This window comes from Scylla paramamosain, chromosome 6 (genome assembly GCF_035594125.1).
Source record: "Scylla paramamosain isolate STU-SP2022 chromosome 6, ASM3559412v1, whole genome shotgun sequence".
In the NCBI taxonomy this organism is placed as follows: Eukaryota; Metazoa; Arthropoda; class Malacostraca; order Decapoda; family Portunidae; genus Scylla; species Scylla paramamosain.
Genome location: NC_087156.1, coordinates 2,696,723 through 2,712,176, shown reverse-complemented (window position 1 = coordinate 2,712,176; position 15,454 = coordinate 2,696,723). Strand labels below are relative to the sequence as shown.

Sequence of the window (15,454 nt, the reverse complement as noted above, 5' to 3'; positions counted from 1 at the left end):
CCTCCATTCCTTTCTTCTCCTTCCTTCCACTCCGTTTAGCCCACACTCTTTCCTTCTTTTCCTTTCCTTCCTCTATTCTTCCTTTCCTTCTTTTTATATTTCAGTATCTCAGTCCCTCACTTTGCATTTCTCTCCCTTTCTGCTTACCTTTCTTCCTTGCCTCTCCTCCTCTTTTCCTCCATCCCTCTGTCCCTCACTTCTCTGCCTCTCCCTCCCTCCCTCCCTCCCTCCCTCCCTCACTCTCTCCTCCGTTTTTTCTTTCCTTTTTCAGTCTTTCTCTTCTTGCTTGCCTTCCTCTGTCTCTCCCCTCCTCTCCCTCCCTCCCTCCTGCCACAGTCGCCGAAGGTGGCGGTTCAGGCGGCGTCTCTCGGGACCTTGTTATCCTTCACAATCCTACGAGTGGAAACCTTAACCTACCTGGAGTCCTGGGCGGCGTGGTGGAGGGAGAGGGAGTGGAAAGAAGGGAGGGACAGAAAGGGAGAGGGAGAACAGTAAGGGGAAAGACAGAAAGGGATAGATTAGGTCAGGGAGAGGGAATGGGAAGGGAGAAAAAATTGGCTTGTAAGAGGCTATGAGGGACAAAGAGGATGGCGGCAGAGTGGAGGGAATGTGGGGAAAAAGAAGGATGGAATAGATCAGAGAGAGAGAGAGAGAGAGAGAGAGAGAGAGAGAGAGAGAGAGAGAGAGAGAGAGAGAGAGATGAGTAGCAAGAGGAGGAGATGGAAGGGATGAAGAGAGGCAGTGAGAGAAGGGATGGGAGGAAAAAGAAGCTGTGAATGTATTGTGGATGAGAAAAAAAAATGTGGAATGTGCGGTGAGGGAGGAGAGAGAGAGAGAGAGAGAGAGAGAGAGAGAGAGAGAGAGAGAGAGAGAGAGAGAGAGAGAGAGAGAGAGAGAGAGAGAGAGAGAGAGAACTCTCTGAACTTGACTTGCTGTGGATTAGTACATTTGTCGTATCTCAAATTTGTGGAGCAGAAGCGTAACACCACCACAATAACAAGAACAGCAACAACAACAGCAGTAGCAACAACAGCATCAAGAACAACCACTACTACTACTACTACTACTACTACTACTACTACTACTATTACTACTACTACTACTACTGCTACTACTGATACTACAGCGACAGCAGCAGCAGCAACAACAGCAACAAGAACAACCACTACTGATACTATTACTACTACTACTACTATAAATTTTGCTATTCCTCTTCAACTTCCTCCTTTTCCATCAACTCCTCCTCCTCCTCCTCCTCCTCCTCCTCCTCCTCCTCCTAGATGTATTTTCTAATGTGGTATTGCAATATGTAGTGTTTATTTCCCTTCATGATATGTTTCGTCTAATTTCCTTTTAATTTTATTATTACTATTATTATTATTATTATTATTATTATTATTATTATTATTATTATTATAATTATTATTATTATTATTATTATTATTATTATTATTATTATTATGATTATTATTATTGTTATTGTTATTGTTATTATTATTATTACTATTATTATTATTATTATTATTATCATTATTATTATTATTATTATTATTACTATTATTATTATTATTATTATTATTATTATTATTATTATTATTATTATTATTACTATTATTACTATTATTTTATTATTATTATTATTATTATTATTATTATTATTATTATTATTATTATTATTATTATTATTATTATCAATATTTGCATTTGCAGTATATTTATTGTAATTTCCTTAGCTTTAATCTTGTAATTATTATTGCTGTTATTACTAGTCTAGTTACTCAAATAATTCTTTAGATAGTTTACCTAAAATATTGCCAATTGGTGTTGGTGTAAACAATATTCATAATTATGTACATATATGTGACTGTCGGGAAGCTTCGGCTTGACAGTCTCTGCCATCTTTCTTCTTTTGTAAACATGTCTTTCTCAAATGTATTTATGCAAATGGGCAATAAACCTTTACTTACTTACTTACTTACTTACTTACTGTTCTCATTACTACTCCATTTGTTGCCACCGTCGTTGCTCTCCGCGCGTCAATAAGAACACAAGTCAAGTTAATTATTAAGTTATGAGAAAAGAGAAAAACATCTTGTACTGGTGAATGAAATGTGAGCTATTTCAAGAGAGAGAGAGGAGTGTGTGTGTGTGTGTGTGTGTGTGTGTGTGTGTGTGTGTGAGAGAGAGAGATCAGCGCGACACACACACACACACACACACACACACACACACACACACACACACACACACATGTTCTTTTATGTCTGCCCAGCCCTCCCCTCTCTTTGCTTGTTTCGTGCCCTCCTCAACATGCCGAGTGAGAGGCAATCCTAAAGCCGCTTTCTGTAGCGTAGTTCACCACAGCGCTCATCCTGCGTGATGGAGCTCTGGGTGGGGGAGACTGAAGGAAACAGCTTCTAGTTGAGTATTAACGGATGAGGGGACACACAACCGTTCTGTCTATTTTGCTGTCTCTTATAATCTTCCTAAATAAGAGCGACGTCTCGAGGCCTCTTATTCCTCAACGCCTGGCTTTTTATTCTAATGATTAGTTCCTGCCTCGGGTGTGGGCGTCACAGTGTGTGTCAAGGTAGAAACAGTGGCGGCGTGTGCTGCGCTTCGTTGGCTCATTTTGAAGATGTGGAACGTTGTTGACTGAGTGGCAATCATCATCATATTTCCCGAAACACACACACACACACCTAATGACATCATAACCCTGAATTTTTCCCTACAAACTCAACTTGGTGAGCTGGATGTAAAATGCGAGCGTAATGTTTTGCGTCATGTCCATGGCTGGCGTGGTGCTGCCGGGTGTGGGGCGCACAGCTTGTGGGTCTTGTAGATTGTGGTCTGAGTTCAGAGACGACTCAGGGAGACGGACAGATACATGACGAGACGGAGAGGTCATGCGATGTATGATATAATTTGTGTATTTTTCTCTATGCGTGGCACTGGTCTTGGCGGGGCTCTGCTAAAGCTGCACAGAGACAAAACCAATTCATTAATTTCCTGATTCACTTATGGGGTGTTCCTGCGGGCGCCGCTGTGAGCCTGTTCTGGTCCCCTCACGGTCGCTCAGCACAAGCATCACGCGTTTTTACAAGCGACTTAAATGCTTTCCCTTCCCAGGCATGCATAGTGTCTGCCAGGTGAAGACAGCGCGTGTGTGCCCTTCCTCACCTGCGTGTTGTTGTGGACAGAGTCGTGTGTTTGGTGCGGCGTTCTCTGAATTAAGACAAACAAGTAACACAGCATTGCTTTAATAAGGACAACATGAGTGCTCTCCTTGATGTGCATGTTTTTGTTTATGTAATTACATATTTCCCTTCAACTTACACTTGAATTAAGACAGGAAAACATGGCGACACTTGCCCTGTAATTTTGGGATGAAAGTCAAGCCTATCTGGTGAGTTACAACACCCAATTACTAGGCTCTTATAATTGTGTGTGTGTGTGTGTGTGTGTGTGTGTGTGTATCTTGATGGTGGAGGCGATCAGAGTGAGGCGCGAGTGTTGCAGTGTTGCAGTGGTCAGAGTAATTACAGGGGAAGGAAACAGTGATGATAACGACGCCAGGTGTTGAGGGGCTGGACGGGGCGGGGAGGGACTGGGCCAGGTGCGCTAATGAACTAATCAGGGAGAGTGTCGCCGCCACGTCCTGCATCCCTCCCCCTTTCCACCACACCCCCAGTAATTCGTCCATCTCTCCTTCCTTCCTCTCCTCCCCATCACTGTCTCACTCCAGACCCCCATCCCTTCCTCACCCCCGTAACCTCCACCCTTACTCTCTGCTCCACTTCTTTCTCCCTTCACAATCCCCTGCTTACCATTTCTCTCCCTATCCCTACTCACCAACACTACCTGCTTAATGAATCATCATCCTCGTCATTATTATCATCATTGTCCATATCATCATCATCATCACCAAAAGACATCATGCTATCAGGGATTTGAAAGCGGAGCACGAAGGTGTTGATATAGAACGTCAACCCGCCAGGCCTCTGATCAGCCCAGCGATTGTGACGAGAAATCATTGCAGAGATTGGGGACGTGCGGCTCAGGGGAAGCATTTGTGTGTGATTTGCCAGATTTATGAACAGCTCAGTGTGCGTGTGTGTCCAGCAACAGAACCTGAATCCAGTGATGGCCGGGCTGTGATTGCAGTGTTGGGTGAGCAGCGTGACGAGAAGGTGAAATATTTGTTGTCGGTTGCCTGTTGTCTCCTAGTACCCTGTTTGTGAATAATTTTACTGGAGATAATGTAAATTTCTGGGATTCCTGTTGTTTCTTAAAGTTCTAACAGGAAAATGTTGATTAACTTCGCCTAGTGCTTTTTTTCTTTTCAACAGTGGGGTGTTGTTTGTAATGAAGTGTTGCATCTCTTCCAGGGCATCGCATGGGTGTGAACTGGATCCTGGACGTGAGAGACGCGCCATTCAGCCTCGCCTTCCTGGTTCTCGGTAACGTACTCTTGCTGGTTTGATATTTTCCTTCTTTTTCTACTACTCACGTGGGTCCCTCAACTTCTCCCATCCTCTCAATAAGAAACAGGCGTCCACGCTGCAAGTTAGACCTTCCTCCAGCGAAGGAAATGAATTGATGCCTTGCTGAGCTGCAGGTGATTCTTTTCGTCGCAACAACAATAGAAGAACAACGGTTACTATTTTGGTGCAGTGATTTATGTCTCAGAAAAAAAAACTGTTATGTCATTTTCTTTGCACGGGCAGCGCTTCACGTCTTCAGCGTGGACGCTTGTTTTTCCATACCGGATATTTCCATTAGTGTGAAGTATAGACTTTGTACTTTTCTAGAATGATCATTTTAGAAGTTAATCAAGATCGACGTTGTTGATGTGGCTCACAAAATGCCATGTATGTTTTTATTATACATACAAAGAGAGAGAGAGAGAGAGAGAGAGAGAGAGAGAGAGAGAGAGAGAGAGAGAGAGAGAGAGAGAGAGAGAGAGAGAGAGAGAGAGAGAGAGAGAGACTTATTATAAAAAATGAAGATAATATACAGGAATGTTTCGTAAACTGAAGAAGATAGATGAGGAAACTGAAAGAGGAGAAGGAAGAAGAGGAGGAGGAGGAGGAGGACGAGGAGGAGGCGGCGGCAACACAAAGGAAGGATAAACGGATGCAGACTTATTGGGTGTTATGAGACTGTCAGTGATTACTTGCACCACCTAGTGATGAAGTGAGAGACGCTGGCTGGTGAAGACCTCCGCCTTTCTTAATGCAATAGTGAAACAGCACCTTCCCTCCTTCCTCTCTCTCACCGGCAACCTCTGGGCGTCCGTCTTACTTTCTTCTCCCTTTATTTCTTTCCCACGACGTGAATTCCTGAGATTGGAGTCTTAGGATGCCTTGGGATCCTTCTTTTAGGATGTCTTCTTGAGGACCAGCAATTATCCAGGTTCTTTAATTTCCTTTCACCCCGTTAATCTCATAACAGTAAGATGTGTCAAAGAAGAAAATGCCTAAGTGAACAGTTGAGTTTCAAATTGTAACGTATAACAAAATATAAACACATTTAGAGATGCTAGAAGAAATGTCACATAATAAAAGAATTAATATATAAGGGAACTTTTGTAGATGAAGTATAATGTAAAAAATCACACATAAGGAAGTAAGAAGTAAAGCAATAGAGCAGGAAGGAGGAGGAGGAGGAGGAGGAGGAGGAGGAGAGTGAGGCAACAGACGCACTGTGTTGGTTGTGCTGGTGAGGGAGGGAGGCAAGGAGCGGGCAGAGGAGGAACGAATAGAGGAAGAACAGCCAAATATGTATGTAGGAAGAAAGGGAGGAAAAAAGAAGAGACATGAATATTTGATGAGGCCTTGGCGCGGCAAGTGTGCGGGGATGGAGTTATGAACAGGAATACATTGATACTGGTAGACGACGCTTGTGTGTGTGTGTGTGTGTGTGTGTGTGTGTGTGTGTGTGTGTGTGTTTTAAAGAAATGTAACCTGTTGAATAAGAAATAAATAAATAAGACGCGGAAAGATGCACGAGAAAGAAAAGATAAAAAAAAATCTGTCTACACAAGAAAACCTTTTTTTTTTTTTCTGGAAACTTCTGACATAAATTCAAAGAAGCGAATGTGTGGCCAGATACCAAGTGTCGCCTCTGATGAGAGTGTGTTGGGAGGGAAAGGCGCGAGTGTGCTATGACGTGAAGCCAGTGTTGCTTTGCTATCACAATTCAGGCGTCGTCTCAAAGATCAGAGTGCGCTGGGAGGGAGAGGCGCGAGTGTAAAATTTTTAAGTCTTGTGGCCTGGGTCGTGCAGGGATCGCCGCCACAAACTGCCACGCCTGTTGACTCACACATGCCTTCGTACACTCACGCACGCAAATTGACACGCGTGTGCAGATTGGTGAATGAAAATGAAGAGTAAATACTTGATGACTCTTTAAAATAGTTATATTTATTTATTTATAGAATTCAGTCTCTCTTTCAACAGCAGAAGGGAAAATAAAAATTTTCAGTAGTTACGAAACTTATTGAGAATGCATGTAGTTATTATTACTCTTTTCCAGCATTCAGCATTATTCATTTTCTTTTCGCTTCGTCCTCACAAATTTTAGGGACGTGTTTCTATATTATTCTGTATTCCTTCTCCTTTCCCTTTCACTATCTGTGTCTGTGCTGGTGCTTCTGTGCTACGTTTTCTATTGCCGGTGCGTTTACTGCAGTTTATTTTCTCCGCCTCGCTTCTCTTCTCGTATTTTTTTTTATTTTCGTGATTCTCTCTCTCTCTCTCTCTCTTGCTTTCTACGACTTCTCATCCTCTCCTCCTCAGTACCTATACTTCCCTCCCTCTTATTCCTTTCTCCCTTCCTTCTTTTCTCCCTTTCTTTCTCTATTGACACCTGTTATCTTTTCCCTCTGGTCCTTTTCTTCCTTTCTTTCCTTCCTGCTTCGTTGCTTTCTCCTTAGCATTCTTACCTTCTTCCACTTCCACTGTGCCTTACAGTATGTAGTTTTCCTCCTCCTCCTCCTCCTTCTCTGGTCCGGACTTCAGGTTATTCGAATCCGATGAGGACCGAAATGACCCCCTGTTTTCTTTTTGTTCTACTGATGTGTGTTTATTCGTGTGTTTGTTTGCAGAGTTTTGAAGGAAAGCAGCTGGCGAGAAACTGTGTTTGCTGTGAATATATTTGCTGCGTTGTTTTTGTTGTTGTTGTTGGTGGTGGTGGTGGTGGTGTTGGTGGTGGTGGTGTTAATATTTTTCTCAAGCAAACTCAAATCTGAAGTATTATTTGACGAGAGAGAGAGAGAGAGAGAGAGAGAGAGAGAGAGAGAGAGAGAGAGAGAGAGAGAGAGAGAGAGAGAGAGAGAGAGAGAGAGAGAGAGAGAGAGAGAGAGAGAGAGAGAGAGAAAGTATAAAAGAAAGAAAGGATGGAAACAGATAGGGAACAAGAAGTTTACGATGACACAGGGAAACATTAAACATTATGAGACCATCATCATCACCATCAGTAGCAGCAGCAGCAGCATCACCTTCTTCTACGTGTGTGTGTGTGTGTGTGTGTGTGTGTGTGTGTGTGTGTGTGTGTGTGTGTGTGTGTGTGTGTGTGTGTGAGGAAGATCATTTGTTTGCACTCTTCCTGTTGTACTTCTGTATTTGGTTTTCTTTTTAATCCGCCTTCGTACTGCTGCTCGTTGGCTTTACTCACTGAGGTTGACTTGAGCTGGCACGCATCCATAAGAAATGCACTTATTTAACCAACCTCTTACACATTTTATACGATATTTTTAAGTTATATGACAAAAAGTAAATCGGTGAATATAATTTAACTTGTCTTGATTTTGAAAAGGCCTTCGACAAGGTCCCCCACAAACGCCTATTGAATAAATTAATATCTCATGGAATACGAGGCGGTGTGCTGAGATGGACAAAAAATTGGCTGAACAACCGCAAAAATTCGTCATAAACGAAGAAGCATCTAAGTATATATATATATATATATATATATATATATATATATATATATATATATATATATATATATATATATATATATATATATATATATATATATACGAGTATATATATATATACAGAAAGAGAGAGAGAGAGAGAGAGAGAGAGAGAGAGATAGATGAGGGTCTCAAAGTTTACCAATGACATCGAAATTGCAAATACTCTAGTCTCTAACAAACAGATAAAAAAAAAAATGCATGCAATTGAGAGCTACTGATAAAATGGGGACAAACTTGGCAAATGGGCTTTGATGCAGGCAAGTGTAAAGTACTTCACATTGGATATGGAAACGAGAAAGATAACTGTACAATGAATGGTACTCAACTCAAAAGTGTAGATAGAGAGACCGATTTATTAACAGTGGCGTTCCTCATGGTTCTGTCTTGTCACCCACTCTCTTCTTATTATTCATCAATGATCTTCTAAACCAAACTTCTTGTCCTATCCTTACTTACTTTTTTTTTTTATTAGATTTTTGTTGCCCTTGGCCAGTGTCCTTCCTACATAAAAAAAAAAAGAAGGAAAGCAGGAAGTGAAGAGAAAACTGAGGACTGGAGGAGGAGGAAGAGGAGGAGGAGGAGGTGGTATAAAAGGAAAAAAAGGAGAAATGGAGGAGGAGGTGGTGGTAGTGTGGTGATGGTGGAAAAAAATATAGAAGAAAAGGAGGAAAAAGACGAAGTAGAGGAGGAGGGGGAGAAAGAGCAAGAGGAAGAGGAGTGCGGGAAGGCTTAGTGTTTGCTGAATAAGCGAGCGGAGAAAGGTTTCCGCAAGTCCCCGTCCTTATTTATACTGCTTTCCTTGAGAGAGAGAGAGAGAGAGAGAGAGAGAGAGAGAGAGAGAGAGAGAGAGAGAGAGAGAGTGCTCCTATACATACATTTTCTCGGTCAAAGGCCAGGCCATTATTGCCATTTGCTTCCCTCTGTTCCCATCACGTCAGAATGTAAAGGAGGAAATACTGTGCAGGGTGGGCTTGGCACTGGTGGTGGTGATGGTGGTGGTAAAGCCTTGAGTGACAGGGAAATGTGAAAGCTGAAAAAAGGAGGAGAGGGTTAGAAAGAGGAGCAGAAGAAACTGTATGATACGAAATGGAAAAATATGGATGGAGCGGAGGAGGAAGAGTTGGCAGCGACGGCAGCGGTGGCGGCGGCGGCGGCGGTGGCGGTGGAGGAGGAGGAGGAGGAGGAGGAGGAGGAGGAGGAGGAAGATAACGCAAATAGAGACACAAGACAAGGAAGGGAAGTAAGGAAGTATTGAGAGGAGGAGGAGGAGGAGGAGGAGAAGTGGTTACATTACATTGCGAGCTGTACGAGTATCTTTGTCTTCTTATGTAATGCACGAGTGTGTCCCGAAGCTCGCCTTCCCGGTGTGCTGCTGCAGGGTGTTCAGAGCGCCGCGTGTGCAGGCATCCACGCACGTGTTGGTCTGTATGAGTGCTGACTGCCACGCGGAGTGTTGCGTCAACGCGTCACTGCACTCTGAACATCGCTCACTCTGTCCCGCCGCCTGTCCTCAGTACAAGTCCCTGCACTGTGGGGAGAAAATCTTTGCTCTTCTGTTTTCAATGTGTCATTTCCTCTTTCATTGTTTGTTGTTCATGTGTGTGTGTGTGTGTGTGTGTGTGTGTGTGTGTTTTCCTCTTCTTTTCAGAAACAAACACAAATACCAAGCAAGAGGCAAAACAGACTCGCTCAGAATGCCTTGATTAAATCCTTACTTCAGGTTTTCTCTCATTCTTGTTTGTTCACACTTTTTTTTTTTTTAAGAGAAGTCGTTAAGAGAAGTCGAAGCCCTAATTGTTCCGTTCTTTGTATCCCCATGATTTGTTTCACCTGCTGCTAGTTTGTTTTTTTGTCTGTTGTCTGCCAGTCACGAGTGAGTGGAGGCGATCACCTCCTGCCGCAGGTTAGTTTGTCTGCTGTATCCCAATCTCGTGGAAGTGTAAGCGGTCGCCTCCACCTCGCGCTGCTGGAGGTAAGTGACGTGACGAACACAGGCAGTGACAGTGATAGTGTTGGACGGACGCTGAAAGAATGTCACGCACACAAAACTTGATGCCTCGTCCTTTTCTGATCCCTCGATATTTTTTCCCGACTGAAAAACGTCCAGCTCGAAGGTTTTTGGCGCGGAGCTATTCCAGGACTGCCAGCCGCCTGGTGGGAGCATTCCAGCCAGCGTGCAAGCCTGCATGAGAGAGAGAGAGAGAGAGAGAGAGAGAGAGAGAGAGAGAGAGAGAGAGAGAGAGAGAGAGAGAGAGAGAGAGAGAGAATTAGTATGATGAATTATTAGCATTATAATTCTGTATATCACTATTTTTTTAACCTAATGCAGCACAATAATATGACTCGCTGAGACAATGCTGAAATAATTTAGGTGTAATATTTTAGAAAGTATACTATAATTAGTTGCATTCTTGTAAGCAACACGTTCTCCAGCGCATCGCACACAAAACTGACGCATTATGAAGATGTCAGGCAAGTGAATAAAGTGGAGGCTGATGACCAAACGAATGAGTGTTAGATTCTTGTTTCAGTTCGTAAGATGAGAGATTGTCACTGTCATGAGCATCGCACATCATTTCATCTCAACTCATCGCACACCTTTATAGTCAACTCCATGTTCTTTCGGTCAAAGCTATATATATATATATATATATATATATATATATATATATATATATATATATATATATATATATATATATATATATATATATATATATATATATATATATATATATATATATATATATATATAATGTACACTAACACATGAACATACCGGCGTGGTACGTGCGTCGTTCTCCCATCCTGCCTCCTAAAAGATGGGGATATGGGATGAAAGAGTTACTTATTGTAGCTTCGCTGTTTATTTGAGGTAGAGAATATAGGGTGCACTCACCTGCGAGTTTAGTGCTTATCTCCCCTACGCCGACTCTCAGCATTAATTTATATAGCCTAGGCCGAGAGGCGTCCACCAATCAATACACAATGCACTTGTCACATGGCTTAAGAGAAAAGGATGTAGAGGTGAAGCTTGGTGAAAGATGTAAATCCAGGTCAGCTCTCACACTTTCATACCTGATTTTTTTTTTTTCGTCCAAGCTTCACATTATTCACCTGAGGTAAACACAGCCACAGCAGCCTTAGTGCTTGTCCTGTTGCTTGAAATCCACAATGATGAATCAGTTTTCGCCTTTGCATTGTCTTATTGTACCTATTCCCAGTTCTTATTTCTATCATCCTTCGTGCTCTATATCACAACCTCTCACCTTCTCTCCCCAGCATCTTACCTCCCTTGTACTTGTATGTGTTCTACTTCTTTCTTCACTATACCTTCCACACTGCCTGCTATGTAGCCCTTCTTCCTGCTTCCTCTCCTGAACTCCTTCCAGCTTCCCCACCTTACGTGTCCCTCCTTCTTGCTCCTTATTTACTTCATTTTTCTCTTTCTCCCCGCCACTCCCTCAGTCCATAATGGGGTTTCCGCCTATTTCACCTTCCAACACAGGATACAGGGACGCCGTGAATGCCTTCGAGACGCTTCTATCTCGAGGACGAGTAAAGAGTAGCAGACGTTAATGCAGTGTCGTCAGACACGACTAGTTTTGAAGGTAATGAGGGAGTAGCGTTGGTAACAATGTGTTTGAGGTTCAGTACTGACGAAAGTATTTGTGTGAACCGAGATGAAATTGTGCTTTTAAAGAAGAGAGAAAGAAAAGAGTTCACAGCAGCTTTTGTTGTGATATGGATGATTAATTTCAAGGTCACCAGAGAACAGTGAGACACAAAGTGTCTACATGAGGGATTGCCCCGGGCTTCAGAGCAATTAACTGTTCACAATACAGCTAAAAATGACCATGAATAAAGTGGAGTCGCGTCCTTTCTTTCCTTCATTTTTAATTTCCACTTTTTATTTTCACTCAAAGGTTTACCCCTAGAGAGTTTTTGTACACGCTGAAAGCATTTTTTTTTTTTTCCTTTTTTTCCTGGAGCCATTTTTGTGTGCGGGGGCGATGAGGGGGAAGTGAAGGCGTGTTTTACTGCCCAGTGTCTTGCCTCACTCCCTCGCCCTCTGCATGCCTTGCTTTGCCTTTCCTTTCCTTACTTTATCTTTCCTTGGCTTACATTACATTGCCTTGCCTCACCTTACCTTCCCTCACCATACTTTACTTCAACGTACCTTACCTTGCCTTACCTTACCTTGTTCTCTGTTACCATAATCTGCCTTGTTTGTTGATTATATTGTTTTCAATAAAGCTTGCTGGTAATGAGACACACACACACACACACACACACACACACACACACACACACACACACACACACACACACACACACACACACACACACACACACACACACACACAGAGAGAGAGAGAGAGAGAGAGAGAGAGAGAGAGAGAGAGAGAGAGAGAGAGAGAGAGAGAGAGAGAGAGAGAGAGAGAGAGATTACAAATATGAGCATATAGAAGACAAAGTTTACCACTTGAAATTAATTTGTCCCCCCTCTCTCTCTCTCTCTCTCTCTCTCTCTCTCTCTCTCTCTCTCTCTCTCTCTCTCTCTCTCTCTCTCTCTCTCTCTCTCTCTCTCGGAGCACCCAAACCCTCTACTTTGTATCCGTTCCTGTGCTGCAATGACATCCACCACAATATAATACAAAGAGAAGATTAGTTTCTTTTCCTCCGTCATGTGGTTAAATCTGTGTGAATGCCTCCACAGCCACGACACGTCCGTAGCAGTGACTGGGAGGTGAAGGAAACGGTCAGGAGGAAGAGAAGGCAGAGGAGAGTGAGAGTGATGGATGGGCGGGGGGATGTTTTGTGACTGTTGACGTGGTTAGAGAGAGAGAGAGAGAGAGAGAGAGAGAGAGAGAGAGAGAGAGAGAGAGAGAGAGAGAGAGAGAGAGAGAGAGAGAGAACGAAGTTGTGGATGTAATCGTTAAAATTTTGTTTTCTTTGCCAGATTTTGGGTGTGGCTACGTGCTGTGGGAGGGAGGGAGGGAAGTGTGAGGAGAAACGGGAAAGATAGACATGGGAGGGGAAGAGAAAAGGGAGAGAGTAGGTGGTAGAATGACAGAAGAGGAGGTACAGACACACACGCACACAGACACATACACACTAGTAGTACGAGGTGTGTCATTAAAGTTCCAGGACTGGTGTCCTAAAAGATGAATTTCAAACCCAAGCCACAAACCACCATATTTCCCCTTCAAAGTAATCCTTCTGGAGTATACAACTGCGCTCCCAACCCTCTACAGTCACTAATCTTTTTCTTACGTGCTTTTAAAATCATGTCCTCTGTTGCAGGTCGTTTAACAATGAGCGCTGAACAGCGAACAAACTTGAAGTTTTTGGTGCAGTTGGGGAAAACGCCGTCAGAAGCACTGGGTATGCTGCAAAAAGTGTACGGGGATGAGACAATGTCACGCTCACGTGTTTTTGAGTGGTGCAAGAGGTTCAAAGAGGGCCGGGAGGACGTGGAAGATGACCCCAGGAGTGGAAGACCCTCAACGAGCAGGAATGAGGCCAATGTTGAGCGTGTCAAGCAGATGGTGCGTGACGATCGTCGGTTGACTGTTCGAAAGATCGCAGATGAGCTTGGCATGAACCACAACAGCGTGTGGAAGATTATCACTGAAGATCTGGGCATGCGGAAAGTCTGTGCGAAGATGGTGCCGAGACTCCTGAACGATGACCAGAAGGGACGACGCATGCAGGTGTGTCAGGACATCCTCGAGCGTCTGGAAACTGAACCAGACTTGCTCAGGAGAGTCATCACCGGCGATGAGTCCTGGGTATTTGAGTACGACCCGGAGACCAAACGCCAGAGCCTTCAATGGAAGAGTCCGGCGTCGCCACGGCCGAAGAAAGCAAGGCAGTCCAGGTCCAGCTTCAAGGTCATGTTGATCGCTTTCTTCGATGTGAGGGGCATCGTCCACTGCGAGTTCTTGCCACAGGGCCAGACAGTCAACCAACATGTGTACAAAGAAGTACTGCGGCGTCTGCTTCGTGCAGTGCGCGAGAAGAGGCGGGAGTTGTGGCAGGGCAACTCGTGGCTGCTTCACCACGACAATGCGCCTGCTCACAATGCCCTGAGCATCAGAGAGTTCTTGGCCAAGAAGAACATCGCCGTGCTGGAGCAACCGCCCTACTCACCTGACCTCGCTCCGTGCGACTTCTTCCTCTTCCCCAAGCTCAAGGAGGTCATGAAGGGGACCCGTTTTGATGATGCGGACGACATCAAAAAGGCCGTGACGACGGAGCTGAGGAGCATCCCGCAAGAATCCTTCCAGCAGTGCATGCAAGCCTGGCAGAGAAGGATGGACAAGTGCATGCGGTGCCAGGGGGATTACTTCGAAGGAGATAACCTATAGTTTGTAGCCTGGATGTGAAATAAAACTTGTGTGGCACCAGTCCTGGAACTTTAATGACACACCTCGTACAGTGGTTAGTGGGAGGTCCTGGCTTCGATTCTTGGGCTAGGTCAGAAGTCTTTAGGCATACTCAATTGATGTGTAGTCATTGTTCACCTAGCAGTGATTAGGTGCCGGATAAATCGGGAGCTGTGACCCGCTGCCGCTGTGTGTCAGCTAAAGTATCGTAGTGTAAAATACTAAAGGTTAATGTGTACTTGATGTGTATGTTAATATAATATGTAAGTCAATATGTAATATGTGGATTATCAGCAAAAAAAGGCTGCTAAATAAATAAATCGTGTTTATTATTATGAAAACACACACACACACACACACACACACACACACACACACACACACACACACACACACACACACACACACACACACACACACACACAGGAACAACTTGAACGCATCCTCTCAGGCGTCACGTGGAGCACTTCCTGTCACATTCATGACGTGACTTTTCTCGCACCAGGCACTGATACCCATCAGAGAGATGAGTAAGTACACGTTGGCAAGGCAATAATGGTCTGCCTGGGAAGTGTGCAGCAGTTGTGTCAGACGAGGCTTTTTGAAGCTTGACTGCCAACAAGAGCTTAGCAGTATAGAAGTCTGTAAGTGCTTATTGGCCGCACCAACACAAAAATTACCTTCAAACTGAAAGCCTCGTGATACACTTGTTCTTATTATTTTCATGTGTTTCCATTTAATATATTCACTTACATGGGATTGTGCTCGTATTTGCATGAATTTATCAAAATCCTACTCATACTTGAATGTCACCTTTTTCAAATAAGCGGTATTTTGTTTAGTTCAGACACTCAAATTACATTTCAAATATAAAATGTCTTTAATTCACCACATCAGAGTGTTGGCAAGAGTGAGCAGCGGACACCTGGCTCCCTTGTCGACTAGTTTCGTGATGGTGATGACAGTAATAATGGTAATATCAAGAACAAAGAAAGAAAGAAAATGCATGTCAGTACAAAGGAGTAACTTGTAATTAACAGCTGCATTCATACTCCTTATTACATGCTTGTTCGGT

General features: G+C 43.5%; 1 long non-coding RNA gene across 1 annotated transcript in view; it reads left to right on the top strand.

Annotated features, from left to right (window-relative positions):
- Positions 1-15,454, top strand: part of LOC135101213 (uncharacterized) — a 150,318-nt gene that overhangs the window by 101,118 nt on the left and 33,746 nt on the right. Inside the window, exon 3 of the long non-coding RNA XR_010269157.1 lies at positions 4,392-4,463. This is a non-coding gene — a long non-coding RNA (uncharacterized LOC135101213). The remainder of the gene's footprint in view (positions 1-4,391; positions 4,464-15,454) is intronic.